The 23,453-nt window shown below is 43.0% G+C and overlaps 1 protein-coding gene across 1 annotated transcript in view; it reads left to right on the top strand.

The window, feature by feature from the left end:
• Window positions 1–256: 256 nt before the first annotated feature.
• fut8b (fucosyltransferase 8b (alpha (1,6) fucosyltransferase)) overlaps window positions 257–23,453 on the top strand; it is a 95,164-nt gene continuing 71,967 nt past the window's right edge. The window contains exon 1 of the mRNA XM_085372494.1: window positions 257–416. The gene's annotated coding sequence lies outside the window, so the exon portion shown is untranslated. The remainder of the gene's footprint in view (window positions 417–23,453) is intronic.

The raw sequence follows: 23,453 nt of genomic DNA, 5'->3' as shown, positions 1-23,453 counted from the left end.
TTGCATCTGTTTACATGTTTGTTTTATGATGTATTTGTTGTATTTTTAAGTAAAAATACATAATAAGAATAAATAATATATTTAGTTCCAACCCTAAAGTATATATAACTCCAGCTCCACTTTAAGCTACTGCACCTGAAGCGCGCGCATTCTTTACTTTGAAATTATCTCACCGGATGTGGAGTCTCATCCCCCTCCCCATTCTCCGATCTCTGTTGACACCGGCCATTCAGCAGATCCCCACAGAGCAGCCTCGACTGCCGGATTCACAGACCCCAGCTCCCCTCAGTTCCTGTTTCCGCCGCAGCCGTCCTACTCAGTTTTGTGGAGCAACACGTCTCGGCTGTCTGCTGCTTCAGGACCCAGCCTCCGCAGCTCGGGTCGGGTGCCTCTGGAAGCCGGCGTATCAAGTCAAGGTAGGTAGCGGATCACGCTGCTCGCATGGCGGAAATGTTGAAGCAGCAGAGGCAGTGCTCAGCCCGTTACATCCCGGCCTGTTGACTGCGTCGCTGGTTAGATCAAACAGCGGTCACGGTAGGAAGCGATTTCAGGTCCCGTTACATCCGCGCTTTTTACTCTCCATCAGGGGGTCTCTCTTGTTGACACCTGGCTGCTTTACATACCCACAAACTGCCTTGCGACCCCCCCCCCGGTTTATTTTTTTGTTTTGTTTTTTTTTTTACCGCTCGTTCGCGTTGAGAAGAGCAAGTGCTCGGAACAAATTGGTTTACAGTGTGACCGCGTCAGGACCCGGGTAGTTAGTGTGAAAGCGCCTTTTAAGACCCAATAATCACCTGAATGAACGTGCAGCGGGTTAATTTTTGACATCAACAGTGCTAGAAATGTGTAGCCTATATGCTAGCCGCTTTTCTATGTGTCGTTAAATAAGGATGCAATGCTTTTGACCTCCAGTCTCGCGCACACAACGTGTTAATAAAGACACATGACACCGGCGTGTGTGTTTGACAAGTGTCTGCCTCCCTTCCTTTGCTGTGTTGTATTTATGCGTGGCGGCCAGACAAAGCAACTGCCTGTGTGTAAGCCTCAGTGCACAACTGCTAGTATCTGGAATCGCTTTGTATCACCAGAGCCAGGCGTGCGTTTGTTTTCGATATCTGGAGGTATGGGTAGTGTTTGCTGAGGCCTCTGATATGGGGTTTTTGAGAAATAAAAACTGCTCAGTTAAGTTCATGCTGCATCGCGTCAGGTAGGTCAGAGGGGGTGAGCTCTGCTCCCCATCGTGCACGTTCCGATAAAGCTGGCGATGCTGTGCACGACATCGCCCACACGCACGGAGGAAGTATGTGTTTTGTGTGTGGTGTAGTTCCACTGATAAGAATCTGGACCGTCAGGGCTGGTAAGGCCTGAGGTTCAGCTCCCAGCAGGAGCACCCATTAGAAGATGTATTCCTTCATAGTGATGTGAGGACCACCAAATAGCTCGTGATAAATGTACAACTTAGGCAGCAAAAGCTCTTGGTATATGAATGGCTGTAATACTGCGATGATGTCAGAGCTCTAGCTAAAATCAAAGCATGTCAGAAAGAAGCATAGTGAAAGGCTCTTGTTTAATTGTGTTCCATAAGACAGATTATAAGTGCGGTATCTTATTTCTTTTTCATAAAAATCGATTTGTAAAGGATGGCTCTCTTTCTTTTTTTCTTTCTTTTTGCTTGACTTTATTATTTCATATCACTTAATGTCTGGAGCAGATATTACAAGATATATCTCATCTCCATGAAGCACACAAGTGATTTTTCTTTCTTCAATGGCATATGGCCCGACTATAATTTATTAGTCTGTAATGTTGTATAGTGCCACAATCATCCCCAGAGTGTTGATCCATTTGCTGCCCATATCCCTTGTGCTCCCATTTGAATTATATTTGCTGACAAGGGAGAAATACAACACCTATGGACAACTAATTCATCATTAATGTTATCTAATAAAGTCAGCCTTGGTAACTGGAAGCAGATTGATTGAGTTAGTAGCCCTAATCCATTCATGAATAAGTAAACAGCTGTATATATTGCTGGGACAGCAGTCTATGCCACGGCAGGGGAGCTCGGTCTTGGATTCCAGTGGCAGCCACTGTGCTGCTTCAGATAGACGCGTGGTTATATTTGAGTTGCTTTAAACTGTCAGGGGGCAATTATTTTACATAAAAGCAACTGTGACTCACGCTTTGGCAACAATTTGCTTTGATCTGGGCTTTGCCATTTGAGGAATGAATGGGCATAGCCATGGGTGGACCCATTTATACCAGCCAAGTATTAATAATTTCATTAGAGTAGTTCATTCGCGGGTGTCTTATTTGGGTGAAGCGCTTAGATCAAGCAGTAGTGATAACGCTCACATGCAGTTACCCTGAAAATTTACTTGGCATGTTTGAACTTTTTTTTTGTAAAATGCCACCCCTGATTGTGTTCCTTCTGTTTGTTGGGTTTATTAGAATAGACACATATTACATTTGCAGCTATGTAGCTGCTGGCACGCATGATACTGCATCTATAATGCAGGAGAATGTGCTTTCCAGAGAAGTACACTTCAGCTGATCCATTCCCCCCCCCATTCCCCTTTTGTTTCCCTGCCTCTGTCTCTGCCCTTTGCGCTTCCACCTTCAGTGCCTCATGCCGCTGTCTGTCTTCATTTTTTTTGACTAATGACTTCATTAAACATATTACTGTTGCTCTGGCAAAGAGGTTGGATGCGGGGCGATGAGCAAAAATGGGCGGCGACTCATTTAATAGGTGTATTTAACGTGTGCACGTTTGTCACGTGGCGAGCACCGTTCCTCTGTTTGGCTTAGCGCAGCGAGTCCCTGCCAATAGGGCTGGGCGATATGACCCAAAATTCATATCTCGATATTTTTTAGCTGGATGGCGATATAAGATATATATCTCGATTTTTTTTTTTTAAGCCATAAAGTAAGAACAAAAAGAGAGTTCTTAGTCAAAGCTGTGTCCCAGATGTCACACAGGCACTTTTATTAACATACAGCACAGATGTACATGAAAAATTACTCAAAATTAAATTATGAGCATTCATTAAATAATAATGCTCCATAAATAAAAGAAAACAAGGTTGTTTTTGTGCTAAACAAAGAGCTCACAATTGTGCAGTCAAAATGTAAACTAAAAGACGCTGAGCGTAATAACAAAGACAGATTTCACAGCTGCTCTGTTCCCAAGTTTTACTGTGTGACTGACAGCCTGGAGTTTGAAATCCGCTTCATAACCACCTCTCTTACAGGTGCCATTTATGGTCCTTATACACACACAATACGGTAATATTACGTTGAAGCACAGTACGTATCACTCCGCGAAGCTCCTCGGTAGCCGTAATGCGCCGACAATCTATCAAGCGGTGCAGCTCCGTAGCTTACCAAAGTCGTACTCAAACATTTTTGACAGATTGCTGAGCGCTGTGTACCACATAAAATCGGTTCGCGGCCATCAAGCACAACCAGAATTCATACATAAGGCGCGCTATCAACTTTTGAGAGAATGAAAGGATTTTAGGGTTAGCGCTGTTAGCTCGTTAGCATGTTTAGCTCGTTAGCACGTTGACGCCGTCCAGCCCCACGCATGGGGCGATGCGCAGTAACTCGTTAACGGAGATTTGCCGTGTCCGTCTTGTCGCTGCCTGCACGTGAAGCGATGGGGGAGGAGGGGGAGTTGTCTTCAGTGAAGGCGAGGCGGAGTAACGTTGCGTAGAGACAAAAGTGGACGAAAGAGAGGCAAACTTGCGGCTCCACAACTATAATTATAACGTAACATAGACTATATCGATATAAAGGATATTGTCACATCTTATATCTCGTATAAAAATATATCGATATGTTTTAAAAACTCGATATATCGCCCAGCTCTACCTGCCAAGTGGTGTTTTTATTTAAAATAGGATTTGTTTTTCATTTCAATTCTTTCTGCAGCACCAGCCTGTCACCTGCACAGCAAGCGCCTCTGTTTGCATGAAAAGCCATTCTAATTTCAAGCATCACAGTGTTTTGGCTTAGTGTACAGTTTTTGTGTGTATAATGCTTGATGTTGGCTTCGGGGTGCTGTGTATACATCCCCTTTCTCCCCCTGTTGTCCCAGATATATCCTTTTTTTTTCTTTTTCCCCTCTCTAAAAATGTCAGACGGATGAGAAGGCTGAATTGTGCTGTGGAGGAAACAAACAGCACATTTTGAAGACATGCTCCCAGTTTTGGGGCTTCATGCTATAAACACAAAGAACAACTGAAGTGAAGAGGCTATGCAAGACATGGCAGTGCTTGTAGGGAGATGCAGTAACAATGTTACCAAAAGAGGCTCATCCGCAAGCATTGATTTGTTGGTATTGTTAATCTCTGTGCTGGGTATTCGAATTCCAGACAATGTACTGTAAATAGAGCAGAGGCCATTGAAAAGACGCTTTTGCTTTTGTTGTCCCTGCTTTTGGGGAGAAAAAGGCGGAAATGATTATGTATGGAAACATGGACACATACCCATTTTTGAGCCGTATTATCAGGAGCTCGGTCTGTAAAGATAGAAGAGATAAAGAATAGCTGGTTCATGAATGCGGTTCAGTGAGCAATTGCTGTATGACTAGTGCTGGCATTTGGCTGGCATTTTTCATATTAGAGGGGTTGTTTGGGGTTTGTTTTATCTCTCTTTTGCCCTCTAGGATTTGAAAACGTCCTTATGGAGATGAGAAAATAATCACTAACATATTAAGATGTTAATGAGTTTGTTGGGACTGTGTTTTGTGGGTTTGGCTAGGATCTGTAGAAGAAACGAGCTGAGCAGCATTCAGGTATTGTACTTTTTGTGCACCTGCAGAATGCAGCATTTCTAAAGGGCAAAATCGGTAGGAAAAAGACCTTTCTGCATCACTCTTCTCCTGCTGTCATCCTGCTGGAGGGCCATTATTATCCGTATTGTAAGACAGAGTGACTGTCTAGTGATTGCATGAGCCAATCACAAGGCGAGTATAGGGCAGGTTTCCATGGTGAAAAGCGGGCTGGCCCGTGAGGTTGCTGAAGCTCAGCTTGAGTAGGCTAGCCTGATCCAGGCTGATAGCATTCTCCGCCAGCAGAAGAAGAAAAAGGGCCCTGGAAGGCCTGCCCTGCTGTCTGCCTGTCTAAATGTCTTGTTGTTTGTCTTCCCATCTTTACTCGCTTGAATATCTAAGGACAGGATAGAAGAAGAAGTTTGGAATAGGAATTCAGTCAGACAGGCGCAATAGGAGCTTGAGCCGATAGCCATGTGCCATCAGATTTGATTTGTGTAGGGAGTGGAGATGGATCACATGTCTTTGCTACATCTATCTCGGGTGGGGTTGGAGGATGTTAGAACATGCACTGGGGTTGAGGGATAGCTCTGAGTGTACCCTGTTCCTGTTACTTTTGTTGTGACCAGTCAGACATTCGGACCAGGGCTCCCCCTAGAAGAGTATGCTGCCCCCTCTCTGTTTGGCCCTGCAGGGAGGCTGCCCAGCCTGCAGTTCACCCGCATCACTGAGAATGTGTACTTGTGCGTGCACACTCCCTTGTGTAGGCTTGCTTTTGCTTTTTCTTGGGGAGTTATTGCTGCAGCAGTCTGAGGTGGGAAGTGGGTCTTACGACATTTCTTCTCGGCTCATTGGAGCCATCCATAAATAGGCATGTACCCATCCACTTGCAGCTTTTAAATTTCCTCCTTCCCCTGTTTCTTCTGCTTTTCAGTAGGAGGCACTTAAGTCCCCCTTGCTGCACACTCTCCCACGTGCCTTTGCATTAATTTATGTCTTTCTATGTAATATATGTATGTATTCTAGTTTTGTATCTTTGTGTAAGCATCACACGAAGACAAGTAGAATGCAAGCGGTGCCTTTTCTGCTTGTGGAACTGAATTCATATGGGTATGAGACACAGTGGGAATTTTTAGCTCATCACAAGTTGCTCAGGGATTCACTGTGGGACACAGACAGCTGAAACCACCCATCTACCCACAAAACCCCTGATGCTCAGTGCCCATGGCCCATCAAACAGCCTTGTTAACCCCTCTGAGTCCACAGCTCAGGCCAGGATCAGCACAGGCATGGAGGGCTGGAGGGATTCAGAGATGCTAAAAATTCTTTGCCATCTGACAAGTTTACTGTGCTGTGTTGTTTTTATGGACCCTACACTGTCTAAGTTAAAACAAGATCTAAAATTAACAGACTCTAAGGAATGTTTTGAGCACAGGAGATTCCAGAAAGTACAAGTCGTCACTAGTGTCATCCAAGGCTGAACGGGACAGATATTTTGGAGTAAAGAAGAGGCAGATGGGTATGGATGGAAAATTAGGAGGGAAGAGAGTCTCAGTAACTGGGGCAGCTGTGTAGCTTGAAGCACAAATGCTCAGATTGCCCACCTCACCCCTGCTTTAAAAAAACAAACAGAGTCAGAGAGCCAGATGCTGGACATTAGGATCACAGTGACAATAATTCGCATTCATTCGAACACAGAATGCACAGGCCCTCCACAACACACACACACACACACACACACACACACACACACACACACACACACACACACACACACACACACACACACACACACAGGGTAGAAAAGAACACGACTATGAGCTCATCTGACAGAATGGGTGCATTTCCCACACTTGGGTAAAAAGGTTGTGTGACAGGCGTGCACGGGGGTTGTGGATATTATTCTGTTTTCAGCATCAAACGAAAATTCCCAGCAGCACACAAGGACTGCTGAATGTCCTCCATTTAGCCAGTGGTATCCAATGGTACTAGCCAGTATTGGATGGCCTGCATGTGACCTCTATGCAGGTCCGGAGAGGGTTCAACCCCAGGCTCCTGTGAAAGTGGGACCTGGACTGTGATGAAAGGCGTGCATTATCGTTCTCCCAGGCAGGGGGCCTATTTGTGTCACTGTTGCCAGGTCTGCTTCCTGAAGGGTTTATTTGCCTTGATGGGGAGAGTGTTTGGGGATTTTTGCAGTCGCACTATTGATCCTTAAGGGAGAAATTCATCTCTGTAACCTCCATTGAGAGGTCAGAATGCAGGGTCAGCCACACTGTGTGGCCATTGTAGCTTGAAGAGATGCCGTGTTTAGCACCGAGCCCCCCAATGTGTGTGCCAAGTTCACAAGAGGTGGTTAATGTGAATCTGTCCATCTCTATATTTGTCACAGAGTTCACTATGAGTGTGTGTGACATTTGCTGCGTGTGTTACTGATGGTTGTCGGTGTAGGGCGGCGGCTGAGAGGATTGAGTGGGATCGTAGAGGATTGGCCTGATTGGATTTCCGTTGTAGGAGGCTTGTCACCTGGCACAGCATGGCGCTCTGGAAGACAGCAGGGTAGCAATCAGACAGCAGTCACACTGTGAATATACAGCAAAATTTGCATTCAGGCATTGCGGACCCAAGCATTCACCGTAAAAAAGAAAATATTAGATTGCACTTTCTCTGTACCGTAAATGATGACTCACAGATTTATTTATTTATTTATTTATTTTAACCAGCTTCAAGAGACCTGCATACAATGCAGTTAAAAGATATTTGGTGTTTTCTGAGTAATATTGGTTAGTTTAGAGCTGATTGTAATTTTTAGGTAGTATTCAGTACACCAAGTATGCACTCGGTATGTTAAAGTTAAATTGAAAAGGCTAAAACGATGGGGCATTTCTATATTACGATCGTTAGTCTGTATTTTTCAAACTAGTGATGATATAGTCATCCCATACTGACGAACCGATACACCAAAAAAGATCCTAAAAGCTCAGATATGCCCACTCTGTTTCCCTCCTAAATATGAACTGTCTGTTTCCCTAAGCTGAATAAAACAGCTTGCTCCATTGAGCTTGTCGAGCCTTTTTACTGGGGGTTGTTGAAAAGCACTCTGGGAAATATAGGAAATCGCTAACTGAAGTAGAATTAGATGTGGAAAGCTGAAGGAAAGTGGGCACAACAAAATAGTAATTATAAAAATCACAGAATAACTCCTGGAATGCATTGTTCATCACATATTGATGGTTTTCAGTGCTGTGAGAGCATCTTATAAAATATATTTTTTTGTTGTTTTCTCAAAGCTCTCTTTTAGTGCTTTCCTTTAGTGGATTTAATTGAAGACACCAGCCAAAAGTCAGATGGCATTTTTCTTTTTTTAAACAAAGAAGGACTTGAATCTTAACTAGAGAACAGCAAAAGGTGCGTTCATCTGTAATCATTAACATACTTTAACCAATTAAGTCCTTAAACCTAACATATTAAGGTCTGTCTAACAGATTCAAATTGAAGTGGATATAAGCAGCCGTCTCCTAGTTCAGTTTCTATGTATAAAGCCCATCTTGGAAGTAGAGCTGGGCGATATATCGAGTTTTTAAAACATATCGATATATTTTTATACGAGATATAAGATGTGACAATATCCTTTATATCGATATAGTCTATGTTACGTTATAATTATAGTTGTGGAGCCGCAAGTTTGCCTCTCTTTCGTCCACTTTTGTCTCTACGCAACGTTACTCCGCCTCGCCTTCACTGAAGACAACTCCCCTTCCTCCCCCATCGCTTCACATGCAGGCAGCGACAAGACGGACACGGCAAATCTCCGTTAACGAGTTACTGCGCATCGCCCCATGCGTGGGGCTGGACGGCGTCAACGTGCTAACGAGCTAAACATGCTAACGAGCTAACAGCGCTAACCCTAAAATCCTTTCATTCTCTCAAAAGTTGATAGCGCGCCTTATGTATGAATTCTGGTTGTGCTTGATGGCCGCGAACTGATTTTATGTGGTACACAGCGCTCAGCAATCTGTCAAAAATGTTTGAGTACGACTTTGGTAAGCTACGGAGCTGCACCGCTTGATAGATTGTCGGCGCATTACGGCTACCGAGGAGCTTCGCGGAGTGATACGTACTGTGCATCAACGTAATATTACCGTATTGTGTGTGGATAAGGACCATAAATGGCACCTGTAAGAGACGTGGTTATGAAGCGGATTTCAAACTCCAGGCTATCAGTCACACAGTAAAACTTGGGAACAGAGCAGCTGTGAAATCTGTCTGTCTTTGTTATTACGCTCAGCGTCTTTTAGTTTACATTTTGACTGCACAATTGTGAGCTCTTTGTTTAGCACAAAAACAACCTTGTTTTCTTTTATTTATGGAGCATTATTATTTAATGAATGCTCATAATTTAATTTTGAGTAATTTTTCATGTACATCTGTGCTGTATGTTAATAAAAGTGCCTGTGTGACATCTGGGACACAGCTTTGACTAAGAACTCTCTTTTTGTTCTTACTTTATGGCTTAAAAAAAAAATCGAGATATATATCTTATATCGCCATCCAGCTAAAAAATATCGAGATATGAATTTTGGGTCATATCGCCCAGCCCTACTTGGAAGCGTCTTTCTGCTTTTACGTTCAAACGAGCGGCATTGTTGTTTCCTTGGATTTAAACTTGTACAAAGTGCAAATTTTATTAAAATTTTAAGCACAGCTAGATTGAATTTGTTGGAATTCAAACACTGTCTGCTCATCCTCCACAACTATGTATCTGGTAGATAACATCACATCAACAAACACAGCCCAGATCGGTGTGCTGTCCGTTTTTTTTCTCTTTAATTTTGTCTGTCTGCTACTCTCATAAATCTGATCTTTGGAAGGACTGCAAGATGTCAGCAAATTATCCTAAAGCACTGCAGTCCTGGTGTTCCTCAAAGACAGTAACTCAGTATTGATTGTGGTGGACAGAAGTTTTTTTTGGGTTAATTTTCCAGATAAAGAGAAATGTTTGCTCATTCCGCAAACTGGGGTCTCTCAGAAGAGATTACAGCGTGTTCCTCACGATGATTATACCTGTGCAGCGTGCTCGCCCAAAGACAAAAGAGAGCAACACTGCAAAATGGGGACAACAGCGCGTTTGACGCATACTGCAGTTGCGATGCATTTGCAGAATGGATTCAAGGTTTTATTAGTTAGCTTAATAGATGTAACTTGAAACATTTCCAGGAGCTTTTGCTTTTGGTATATAGTTGAAATGTGTCTCATGGGACCTCCTTGATGTCCAGTCTCATGCTGGTTAATGGTATTTCTGGGTATTAAGGAGTACTGTGTGCCAGAGAAGTCTCACTTCCAATCTTTCATTTATTGATTGAGTTATAAAATTAATTTGTAATGCTCATGTTGCAGGCTTTGCATTAGAGCAGTGTCAGGATGAATTTCCAGTCCAAGTATAGTGCAGATGCCAGTTGTTTGTGGGTTGCAGTACAAAAAATGAGTGTGTGTGTTTATTCCCAAGACATCATTTACATCAAGTTGTCCATCCATCAAATAGGAGCAAATTGATTTTTTTTCTTTTTCTCAGTTCCACATCACTCTTAAAATATATAATTGGAGAAGTGAAAAAGATGTTCTTTTGCAAACGGTAACCGCAACTGTACAAATGAATCAAGCTGTACTTTTGGTACAAAGCAGTGTCTGAGGGGTTTACATGCGTCTTTTTTTTGCATGTACTGACATCTTTCCTGTAAGGTTACGCCTTCACAGTTGCTTCACAAAATAATGTTTCAGGAACAAACATCTTCCTGTGTTATTTGTTGTTGAGCGTAGTGTAGAAGTCTGCTGCAGCAGAGCGCACTTTCTTTTCTGTTACTCGGGTACAACTTGAACTAGTGGCTGCTACAGTGCAAGGTTAAGTGTTCTCTGGTGTTTCTGTAACATCAACCAGACTTCTATATATTAGCAGTTTGCTTGGAGGAAGAAACCAGCCTGAGACTAAAGGTTTTGATGTGGAGAAGTGTGTTGGAAGCTCATTTTATTTCTGATAGCCGGAAAGAAAAGAGGAACAAAGCAAACATTTTCATTTTCTCTCTCATCATGTATCTTTGTCCCAGCTTTGGTTCCTACTTGCTTTAATTTCTGATTTATTTATTTTTTTAGTTCTTGTTGGAGAGGAGGATGTTATTTCTCAAAAAAAGAAAGAAAGAAAGAAAAAACTCCCAACAAAAAAACACTGCAGCTGTAACATCTTGCTCTGTTTGTTTACCCGGGAAAGACTGTGAATCCTGCGGGACCTATTCTCCAGATCCAGCACCTGTGCTTTAGCTCTGAGTCAGGTTCATAGGCCACCTTTGCTTTCCCACATCAGCACTTTTCTTTTAAATTTTGTATCTTGCTGTCTCTGCAAGATCGTTGATGCCACTGAGTTCTCCTCTGTGTTTGTGAGAGTGGCAGCACTGGCATTCACCTATGGCAAAGCCCCTTAGTAAACCAGCATGTGACCATTTGCATCTGACATTCTTGTCATGTTGCCCTAGAGGTGTTGCATCATATAGCCTCACCTCCTACTCTTCCCATCTTTATGTGCTGTCGCTGTACCATCCCCACCACAACCCCACTGCTCCTCAGTGCCAGAGCTATCAGTGCAGTGGACTTTAAAGGGCCTGCTTGGCAGACCCATTTGTCAGTTTTAGCTGTGGTCTGGGAGAGTAATAACAACGTGCCAGTCAGATATAAGAGCCCCTAATGGGGACTCAGTGAGATGACACAGCAGTCCAAGGCCTATTATGCAGTTGGATCTGTATAGGACAGATGGGGAGAGAAGACAAAAGAGAGCAAGTGACCGACTGGATCAAAAAAGGCAAAACTTGAAACATTCCTCACAGAAACGGCAGGAAAGTGGAGCACAAGACCAAATAGACAGGATGGAGGTATTCTGAAGCAGTGGGGATGCATTCTGTTTGTCTACGTCGGTGGCCCAGAGCTAGTTTTGACGAGGATCGAGGAGACACTCGTGTGATGCCAACCACATGACCAGATTTTCAAATATGCATCTGTGAAAAAGCTGAGTGACGAGCTGCTCCAGAAACAGAAAACAGCCTCTCCCAGCCTGATTTTCTTTCTGTCTTTTTTTTTAACTTTACTTTGATCTTGTTACAACAGCAAAGAATTGAAGTTGGCACATCAACTCAGTGAGGAGCTTTTCAACACCTAGCAAGGGCTTTGCCTCCTCACTTTGATTTGTGGAGTAAATGAAGGATTTTCATAGATGAATCAAGTGTTATGGTTGTCCTCCAACTTTTGATGTTTTAAATAAAACTGAAAACAGTTGCAGCCACCCGAACGGCGGATGAATGAAGAGAGCCGCAACCCCGGACGCCCTTTTATTTTTCGCCACTCCACTTGCACTGCACAGAGCGTGTACTCGAGAGTCATAGTGTTACCCTATAGTTGTGTCCTTGATTCGAGAGGTGATTTACATATCCCCTCTTGAACTACTTGTCCTAGTGAACGAGCAGGTCTTTACAGCGTGAACAGGGACAAGCCCGACGAAGGTCAAGCTGTAAAGGTCAAAGTTCATCTGTAAGCTACCCCATCAATCGAAAGCTGACCCATCCACTCGACTGAAATAACAAAAGACCTCATGCACTCTGTCTCTTGTTCCTTCATGGCAGCATCATCCGCCTTACTCACTTTTTGCTCTCCTCTGGCAATTGGCGCCCTAATTGAGGCACTCTTGAGCCATGTTTATCACCGTGGCAACGTTGCCCTGCAGATAATCATTGTCTTGTGGATTAGCATAACAACAGAGAAGAGGCTTTTGCTTTAATTCCTCTAACACTGGACCAAGCTCCTTTGTGTCGGCTCACCTGCCAGGCTTGTCTTAACTGGGATTAGAATCATAGGCCCTCACATTGCGCTCATAGTTATTTGAACTCTCTCAGCGCCTTTGGATGTTTCTTACAGAAATGATTTTTACCTAATCATTTTTGACCATTTCAAAGTTGGGAGGAAAAATGTGAATCTCCATCATCTATTCAAGTACTCGGGTCCATTAACTAGGCTTCATCCTGCCCTGCTCTCCTAGGATGTGAGTTATTAAGATTATCTATTTATAGCAAGAGAAAGGAAAACACAACCGCTAGCTTTGTCCAAGCAGCTTGTAGAGTATTGTTTGTCCAAAATGGATTTAATGCTGTTCTTGGGTCTTAGGTTTTGAAGATAAATCGATATGTTTTCAGATAAGATAAAGGATGAAACAATGCAGTTTATAGCTACAGTACGTGCAAAAATATTGAGCCTCCTGTCATTTTTTTTATATTTTACTATGGAATTGGTGCCTAAACATTCTTGGGCAAGCTTTTTTCTTCCAGGCTTCGCATGACTCTTCCCCTACATATTGATAACAACTTCCATCCATCCATCTTCATCCGCTTTATCCGAGGCCGGGTCGCGGGGGCAGCAGCCTAAGCAAAGAGGCCCAGACCTCCCTCTCCCCAGCCACCTCCTCCAGCTTATCCGGGGGAATACCAAGGCGTTCCCAGGCCAGCCGAGAGATATAATCTCTCCAGCGTGTCCTGGGTCTGCCCCGGGGCCTCCTCCTCCTCCCCCTTGATAACAACTGGAACAAAAAAATTTAAATTTACATTCATCCCTCAATTGACGCAGATTTTCATTCCAGTTGTAGAATAGTTTCTTTAAATCTACCCTGCACCCTCCTTTCTCAGGAGGTTCAGCGGTGAATCAACGCAAGGCCCAGATGCATCTCTGTGGTGCTGTGTCAGGTGTAGTTCTTAAAGAAATGACTTTCAAATACTGTTTACGTGATGTAGGCATGCTACTTCTTCTTTTTGTCCTGCTACCTCAAATTTTGTAAAGGGTACACTGCACACCATTTCAAGTTTTCAGCTAACAGCTCGTTGCGACAGACTGCTAGTAACAAAGTGTCTAAAGAAATCATCAATTCTCTTGCTAAGTTAATCTTTATCCCCTGAGTTGGGCGCCTTGCTGCTGTGCTTTAGTGTTTATTAAGTTAGTGTTAAGTGGCTGAACAAAAGGGGGGGCAACATTCTTTTGAACATGGTCACGTATATGGACTGAATTGAAAATGAGTGAAAAAACGGCCCATGTCATCCTCCTCATTAGAAGTATTAAGAAATGAGGGCCAGTGCAAGATTTTTGCACAGTACTGTATACAATTTGATATCACATTAAATAAAGTTTCCTAATCTCTTTTCTGATGTGTCAATGCTTGTAACTTTCAGGCAGCCCTGCCCCTACACTTGCTCTGCACCTCCAACTCACTCACAAATAACTCATTGCTCAAGTTGATGCTCTGTCTTCCTTTGACCCATTTTTCAAAAAAAAACAAAACTCTTATCTACCGATTGTTTCCTTAACCAATTATTCTTAAAATGCACCTCCTTCTGCTCGCTCCAGAAATAAATTGTGTGTGAAAGCACGTGGTTCAATATGCTTCAAACGAACTAGTTAATATTTGCCCTGCCAACAATTTAAAAGTGTTTAGACCTTTCAGAGGTGCGAAAAAAGTTGGTACAGAGACTAAATTTAAAACTCTTTGTACTTTTAAAATCTTTGGATACCTCACCAGTGTTTTTTTTTTTTTTGTTTTTTTTTTAAATGCCTGTCTACATGAAGGGAGCGTGCTATTCAAATGCTCAGTTTGTTTCAGAATGTTACAAAAATTGTTGGAGGCGATGGCTGTTTCAATTCCTGCTCGAGCACGCTGACAGTTTTAATCTTTGTTGGAAGTCGTAACCTAGCAGACACCAAAGTCTAACCTGCAAATGTGAAAAAATATTCAAACTAATTCAAATTACACCCATGTAACATTAATATAACATTCAAAATGGCATGCAGAAATGCCTGGCTGGATTTGTGAGAAGTGAGTCACAGCTGGGAGAAAGTGGGCGGCTGGTGGCAAGTGTAGGGAGAGGAGGCAGGCATGTAACAGGAGCACGCTATGATGTCCTTTCCTAATCTGCCGGTGCACTGCAGAAGGGGCTCCCATGGGAGATTGGGTGTAACCACTTGTCTGTGCCTGCTGGCAGAGGGGAGCTGGGAGAGAGGCGGAGGAGTGAAGGGGAGAGGAAAGACATATGGGGGAGCGGGGGCAGCCGCTGACCTCGTAAGCGCACAAGATTAGGAAGAATAATAAAAAGAGGTCTTTGCAGTGCTTCACTAATACGCGTGGTAATTTAAAGACACTCCGAAAAGAAATGTCAGCGATGTGTGGGTGGACACATTTAATGTGTGCGTATGAGTGAGAGCGAGAGAGATGGAGAGAATGATGTACACGCAACAATCCCCATGGAGGATTCCTGTGGTAAACCATTCTCAGCGTCTCAAGCAAACAAATGGTGAGCCGTGCAAAAATAATTTCAGGCCCTCTCAAAAAGATGACCACACCATGAAAAGGAAGCTCCTTTTTACGATTAGCAGGACTCTATATGCTTTTGCCCCACACACACACACACACACACACCCTTCTTTGTCCTTTTTATTTTGTGGGATGCTGGTTTCACACGTTTCCTGCGGCTGAGTGTGTTATCCCTTTGCCAAGCTTTCCCCCATTCTGATTAGCTGGTTCTTAAACCCAGGAGCCAACAGTGTTTAATTCAGTTTAACTTTCACTTGGCAAGACCATGGCAACATAACATAGCCAGTAGCTCTGCATAACATTTCTCATATTAAATCTGACGAAGTTTTGCGACCATTCTTTGACCCATTTTTTTCCTAAATAATCTAAATAATGATTAACACTCCTGGCTCGTTGTGTTCACCTGCAACATAGAGCTGAGCAGTGGGGGAGGGCGAGTGGTATGAGGTAGGCTGCTGGAGGAGGTGACATCTGTGACCCAGAACAACAGTGGTGGATGCTGGACACATGCTCCTTCCTCAAAGGCTACTGGCACCCTTTCTGCCTCATTGGGCTCATGCCCACAAACACACACACCACATTTTTAAATACATCAGAATGAAGCCACTGTACATTCAGTTACTGTGAAGTGAAATTGATTCAACTTACCTTTAGGATATAAAGACTGTTTAAAATATTTCCCCCATACACAATCATTTTGCCCGTTACACTGTATAGATTTTCTTCTTCATTTGAGACTGTTAACCTACAGTCAACGAGCTGCCGGCAGTAACTTTGCAGAGCTGATACTAGCTCAGTTTTTCCTAAACTCAAATGGAAAACCCATCTGAGGAATGACTGCTGCTCCACTTTCTTCATTATTATAACAGCAGAGACACACACACACACACACACAAAATGTACTACTGCACATGTGCATTCCAAATTTAGAACTTTCTCTTGCTTCAAAAAGTGAAAATCAGATGATTGATCGTGCTTGCGGAGTTATTAACCCATTATATTTACAAAGCCATTAGCTGCCTGATAATTGAACTGTTAATTAAAGAAAAGGCCTTAGTTCCCCCCTACTGAGTCCCAAACCTCCCTCGCTGAGATGAAGACTATTGCATACAGTAAAGTCCACATAAGCCACACATACACACACACACACACACACACACACACACACACACACACACACACACACACACACACACTTGTCATTACTAATGCTGAAATCTCAGAATAAGTCAAAAGTGTTATTCTTTAATTTTCTTTTCTAAACACAGCTCTACACCTCCGTGTTGCCCTTTCCGTCTTCCAAACTCTCTAGAGGGAGTGTGTTTCTCCTCCTGGTTTCTTTTTGCATTCTGATAAAGCAAACGCTCCCTCTGATGTGCTTTATCTCCTCTCATCTCCTGCAGTAAAAGACTGTCTCTGTTTGTTTTATACTTCCTGCCAGCTCTTTCTTTTTACTTTTTTTTTTTTTTAAAGCCTTCTCATCTCAGGCGACACCCAGTGCTTCATCCCAGCGCACAATGGATCAAAATTGTCAGAATAACTAAATGGTGTGCTGACCTACCTCCCGACCCTTGCTGTTTATCAAATTCTATCATATACTGTAGCTGGATACCCTCTACCCCCACCCCCCTCCATCCGCAGCCTCCCATTCTGTGAAAGGTATAGATTTGTTGCTCCACATCTCTGGCAGTGCAGTGCTCTGTTTGCTTACTGCCGTTGACATAGTGTGTGTCCAGTGCAGTCTACGCTTGGCTGCATCAGGGTAATGCTGCTGGCTAGCACAGATCCAGCAAACAAGCAACATATATTATATTGGAGGCAGAGAAAGAGGACGTATATAGCCAAGGGGGCCACAGTGTGGATGTTTTGTATGCATACTAGTGTTTTTTTTTTTTTTTCGTCCATGATTGTGTTAGTTTGTGCATTGACCTACTATGGTGGCTACTAGGGCTGGGCGATATGACCCAAAATTCATATCTCGATATTTTTTAGCTGGATGGCGATATAAGATATATATCTCGATTTTTTTTTTAAAGCTATAAGTTAAGAACAAAAAGAGAGTTCTTAGTCACACTGTGTCCCAGATGTCACACGGGCACTTTTATTTACATACAGCGTAGATGTACATGAAGAAATTACTCAAAAATAAATTATCAGCATTTATTAAATAATCATGGTCCATAAATAAAAGAAAACAATGTTGTTTTTGTGCATAACAAAAAGCTCACAATTGTGCAGTCAAAATGTAAACTAATAGACGCTGAGCATAATAACAAAGAGACAGATTTCACAGCTGCACCACGTCTCTGAACAGGTGCCGTTTGTGGTCCTTATACACACACAGTACGTATCACTCCGCGAGGCTCCTCCTCGGTAGCCGTAATGCTCCGACAATCCATCAAGCGGTGCAGCTCCGTAGCTTAGCAAAGTCATATTAAAACATTTTTTTGACAGATTGCTGAGCGCTGTGTACCACATAAAATCGGTTCGCGGTCAGTAAGCACAACCAGAATTCATACATAAGGCGCACTGTCGATTTTTGAGAAAATGAAAGGATTTTAGGCCGTGCAGCTCCTCCGGGCTGCATGTCGTTAGCGCGGTTAGCTCGTTAGCGCGGTTAGCTCGCTAACACGTTGACGCCGTCCAGCCCCACGCACGGTAACTCGCTAATGGAGATTTTCCGCTTTCATCTTGTCATTGCCTGCAGGTGAAGCTATGGGGGAGGCGGAGTTGTGTTCAGTGAAGGAGAGGCGAGGCCGAGTAACGTTGCGTAGAGACAAAAGTGGACGAAAGAGAGGCAAACCTGCGGCTCCACAAGTATAATTATAACGTAACATAGACTATATCGATATAAACGATATTGTCACATCTTATATCTCGTATGAAAATATATCGATATTTTTAAAAAACTCGATATATCGCCCAGCCCTAGTGGCTACACTGCAAGAAGCACTAGACCCAGACTGTGTCAGACCTGCTCTAACCAGGCTTAAGGCAGTGGTGTAATGGCATCAGTCAAACTTGCCAGAAGGAGAAGCAGGGGACCAGTGCACAGCGGGCAAATTTGTGTACACTCACAGCATGCAGCTTTGCATTGCTTGTTCATGTGCGGTCTAAAGCATTGGTCAACATAACTCTGGGAAACTGGAAAAAGAGAGGTTTAAATCGTCAACTGATTAAGCTGAATAAGAATTAAAATAACAGTTTTGTAAGCTTTCAGTTTAAATCTTTGAGTTTTGGAATGTAAGTCTGTCCAAATAAAAAAAGAACAAATAAACTAAAGGCTCTAAACTGGAGCTATGAGATATTTCATTGTTTAGGAACATCTTTTTCCAGCTCTACTACACTAATGGAAACAGGTCAAGTCAGGCACACAGTTAAAACACAGTTGGGTAAAAGAACAGCGGAATGAATCACTATATGAGGGGATGCTGAAAAGGTGAGGATACCCTTTTATCAAGCTAATGCCGTAAATGATACGCTTTGAAAAAGCTGACTACTGGATGCTGGAAAGACGATGAAAACGCTGGAGCTGTAAGCCTCTCTGCAAACGGGACCTATTATGTTCATAACTTTATTCCTGGGCCCTGTAAGAGTAGCTTTGCGGTTTAAAAGTAATCCTTATTTACCTCATGCAGGGTCTTTGTGCAGCCCCTCAGTTAATCCACTTCCTGGACAAAGCTGTTTCAGCTTCCTTCCTGCTCCCATTAAGGCTGATTGGCTTTCCTTTGCAACCAGAAGATTTAAGTAATGGGTAGGTGGTGCTCCTGTACGTTCAGTCTCTGCTCATGCACATCGTATAAAGCCAAGAGTTGTAAACAAATAAATAAAGAAAAAGCATAACAGCTCCTCTTTTTATAGAGCTGCATCTTAACCTTAGAGACAACCAGTTAAATGAAGGTGTAATTAATGTTTCTAAGTCAGTCAAATAAAGGATAAATGCAAATAAGTTAATAAATAACTGCTAATGTGAAATTTGAGTAAATCTGAGATGCCCAATCAGGATTACACAGTCAGCAGTCGTTTAGTGAAGACTTGTTTGCAAAGGACTTGCTCCAGGCAGTCTTCCTGCCCGTCCACACTGAACTCCAGTGCCACCACGGAGCTTTGTTTTCTTTCTCTAGCCTTAAAATGTCTCTTTGTGTCTTTGAGAAAGCACTGAAATTAATTTTACAGTAGGTTTGCCACTGGCTTTAGAGGCAGTTGGCTCTGCCTGAGAGGGGCCACTGCCCTAAAATAAAGGTGGTGAAGGATTGTAGCTGGTTTTCTGTTCACTTCCCTTTTTCCGTAAAGCATTGATTTCATTTAATTCCGTGGCCATGAGTTTAAAAACGTTGCTTTTTTTTGGTTTGTTTGTTTCTCGCTGTGGATTTTTCTGTCTCCTGCTACATTAATATTTTCATTTCATGTCTTTCATCATATTTGTCAGCCTCTTCATAATTTTCTGTGGCATGTGAATGCAAAAGGCTCAGGTCATGTGATTAATATCAAAGGACCAGCAGTTCTGTTAAGGGATGCCCCTGTCAATATGCTCTGACACACTTACAATATCTCATTTTCTCTCCATCTGTCCCCCTGCGCTTCCTTTATTTCTCACGGCCCGTTATATAAACACGGGTTGCTGACAGATATGTAGAGTCACACAAACTCATCATGGCCTCCTGATAACTGTAACGTTGCTTGTACTCGATCCGTCTCTTTCTCTCTTTCCGCACACATGAAGGCAGACACTGGCATGAGCTCAGGTGTGGATATGAGGTGACAGTCTGCGCTCCCTGTCAGATCCTGAGCTCCCACCAACTTTCCAGATGGCCATTGGAGTCGGCTCCACGCCTTCTGCTCACATGACACTCCCCGTGTCCTTCCAGCCCCTGCTCCCTTTAGCAAAGTACAAAATTGCAAATGAAGAGAAAAATGTTTTGCACACAATCTTGTAGCAATTACAGTTTAGGGATTTCTGGCACTTACTTCCAAAGTGAATTGCAAAGTGAAATATACTGAAAAGGTCAAAGCTACAAAACACTCTGTTTCTGTTGAAAAGCTTAATTCTGAGAAAGCCACGAGCCAGAAAACCTTTAAAGTTTATATATGTAAACGAATGACTGTGGATAGGGATAATGTCATTTTGATTTGATAACTTTGATTACTGTGGCCACTATTTACTTAGGGCCATTTCCTTTGTGTGTTTAATTTTAATCCAACTGAAAACCAAATAGATAAATAAATGGGGTGGGTGTGGGTGGGGCTTGCGCCATCTGCTAGAGTTAGACCCACACTAGAGGGTGTTTTTGACCCCATCTCACAAAAGCCACTGGCAGTCCCTGTTGGCTGCAGCCTCCACCAAAGTAAAAAAAAATTGCTGCTGCTGCTGCTTACCATTAAAGATATTTCCACATGAGGAAGGATACATAAACTTTGTTATGACTCTCCATTATTTTGCTTAAGCAGTTTGGGTGAAAACACTGCTGTAAAGTAGAGAGATGTGCTGGATTCAAAACACAAGACAATACAAGAGCATCATTATGTCATTACACAACCTTGTGGTGGGGCAAGCCCAGAAACGCGTAACTTAGCCGGAGGTTTCCTGGTCAGATGGCTAAACCACTTCAACTTCAACTTGATGTTTCGTTATCCTGATTGAGCTTTTCTTCCTTTCTCGTAGGGAGAGCTTTTGGAAGAAGCTCATTTCTGCTGGTCTACAATCTAATGTGGTCATAGGTGAGGGTTGGAACGTAGATCGACCAGTAAATTAATGGCTTTGCTTTAGCTCTTAGCTATCTCATCATCACAGCAGACAGGTGTAGCATCCCTATCACCACTGATGCCTCACCAGTCATTTTGTCAGTCTCTTTTCTATTTATTTTTTATAGTTATAATTACTTAGTCTCATCTTGAATTACTTGAAACAGGTGTGGTGTCTTTTTGGCCTTTTTAGCACATGAAGTCTGGGAAAAGTCTCTGGAGAATCAAGCTGGGACGTTGTCTAAAGTTGGACATCACACTAGGGACCTGGCAGGATAAGGACCATCATGCAATTCAGCATCTGGCAGTTAGACTGGTCAAATCGAAAACTTTAGAGTTTTAAAAATTGCTTGTTTCCTGGTGTTCTGTAAACAAAAGCGTAGTAAACAACCAGCATTTCAAGCTAACTCTTCCTTTTTTCAGTCAAATTCTAGATTTGCATTTTCGCAATAAGGAAGTAAAAAAAACAAAAAACAAACAGAGATAGAGAATCATGTAAATTTGCACAGCAAAAATGGGAAGAATGACTAGCAGGTTCCTGGTGCAGAAGCTTTAGTCATGGGAAAGACCCACCAGGCACTCACTATATTTATCTCGTAGGCGAAAATGAAACAGCTTTTATAAATGGTCCAAAGATTGAATTTGCTGGATATGTCAGCAACACAAAAACAGGAAAAACTGACTTGAATTTTTTTATTTCTTTCTTCTTTTTTTTTTAAACACAGATCATTAAATTATTCAGTGAAAGTCTGCAGAGGATGTGCGCACTTGTTTTGCAATGCCCTGTTTCACATTCATACAGCAGCTCAGATTCACTGGGGGAGTCCTGCAGGAGAACCACATGTTTGTTTCTTACAGTATGCCACAGCTATGCCCGAGCAGGTTGGATAGTGTGTACTTTACCAGTGGGTACATGTGGGAGTGGGGGGGAGGGTCATTTAGCATCATTGGGGGAACTTCTGGTCATACTGCCATGTGTTTGACTTGTTCCTGGTCTCCATTTATCAACCTTGATTCAAGCCACGTGTTAATCCTTTAATTTGGTTCCCATCATCACACCTTTCTCTCATTATTGCTACAAGCCTCAGCTATTCAAAAGATGTATTCCCATTTGCTCTCCATGCTCAGCAGCACCCCTTTTCATTAACGTGCTTCATTCACTCAACACTGTTCTGTTAATACATTCCTCCTTTCACCCCCCAAGTGAATTCTTTTGTGCTGTGTATTATAAACTCCCAATTTTTTTTTAAAAATCCCCATCATGATCATCTCTCCTGCCGCCCATTCCCCCTGTTCTTTTTCATCCCCTTTTAGTCTTCCTCGCCATGTGCTCTGTGTACCCATCCTCCCACAACCGTCTCCCCCTCTCCTTGCATTTCGCTCTCCCTCCCTGTCTCCGTCCTTACTGCAGGGTTGAATCATCCCCGTTTCTGCTTGCCTTGTCACATTTGGCCCCCATGCGTGGCTGTCCAGGCCTCATCACACGGCGATGGCTCTAGCTGGGCTGACATCTCGCCGCAGAGCTACAGGCTTCTGATGTCCGTGGCGCTGGCGCTGACCTGTCCCTCACTGCAAAGCACTGACATCATCAAAATTGAGACACGTTTCTGCCCCGGGGGTTGTTAATTGCCAAGTATGGTATGAGCATCCATGTCATTTTCAGATTAAAAGACGAAAGAGACATGAGAATTTTTATGTCTTCGTCCTTTTTTTTTTTTTTCCTCCCCCTTTCTTTTTCTTTTATCAAAGACCTGCACTAACTGGCTGCAGATTTTTAGGCCTTTTCATGTAGTTCGTATCCCGCCGTCTCCTCACTTGGTATTCTTTGGTTGTTGTCGGTTAGAGGGACCACATCAGCACTATTCTCTTCAGAGCTGTCCCTCACAAGAGAGCTAACTCTTCCACGCACACTCGGCTTCAAACGACACACCTCAGATCACACGCGCGCATATGCTCACATGCACTTTGAGCAGCAGAACTTCCGCCCTTGATGTGAAAGTGCATACAAATGGCAGCAGCGGCAGACTCCTCAGTGGAAAATTGAGTCACGGTCCTTCTGCTCGCATACACTGACAGGCAAGCCAAGCAAAAAATGGAATCAAAATGTCACTATATTGGGGAGTGTGTGGGCATGAGCAATGTTTCTGCGTGATTCTGTAATAAGCACATGCAAATCAAATCAAGCCAACCCCAGGCTCATTAAATAAAACATGGGGGTAGGGACAAGTTCCTCCTCGTACTGTAACCTTGCACATTCATAATAAGTGCTCCTCCCTAATGTGAAGTGGATAGATGTTATGCAGGTTGACATCATGTGGCTGTGTGCTTCTTAACTATGTCCTGCTGTTCTGCAGGGTCCTGTAGTATGAGGTCATTGTTCAGATTTGGCTTCTGCAAGACGCGTTTTGATCTGGTACATACTTTCCTTTTGTAGACTGTGCCACCAAATTTATCCGCATCCTAAAATCTGTTGCAGTGAGATAATACTGCAACAGATAATTTCTTTTTAGTTAAAAAAACAGAAATACGTAATAAAGCATGGAGCAAAAT

Source organism: Diplotaxodon limnothrissa, linkage group LG15 (assembly GCF_057381915.1).
Source record: "Diplotaxodon limnothrissa isolate DT_005_m linkage group LG15, D_limnothrissa_male_GT1.1, whole genome shotgun sequence".
Taxonomy (NCBI): Eukaryota; Metazoa; Chordata; class Actinopteri; order Cichliformes; family Cichlidae; genus Diplotaxodon; species Diplotaxodon limnothrissa.
The sequence above is the reverse complement of the archived record's forward strand: the minus strand, read 5'-3'. Positions and strand labels throughout refer to the sequence as shown.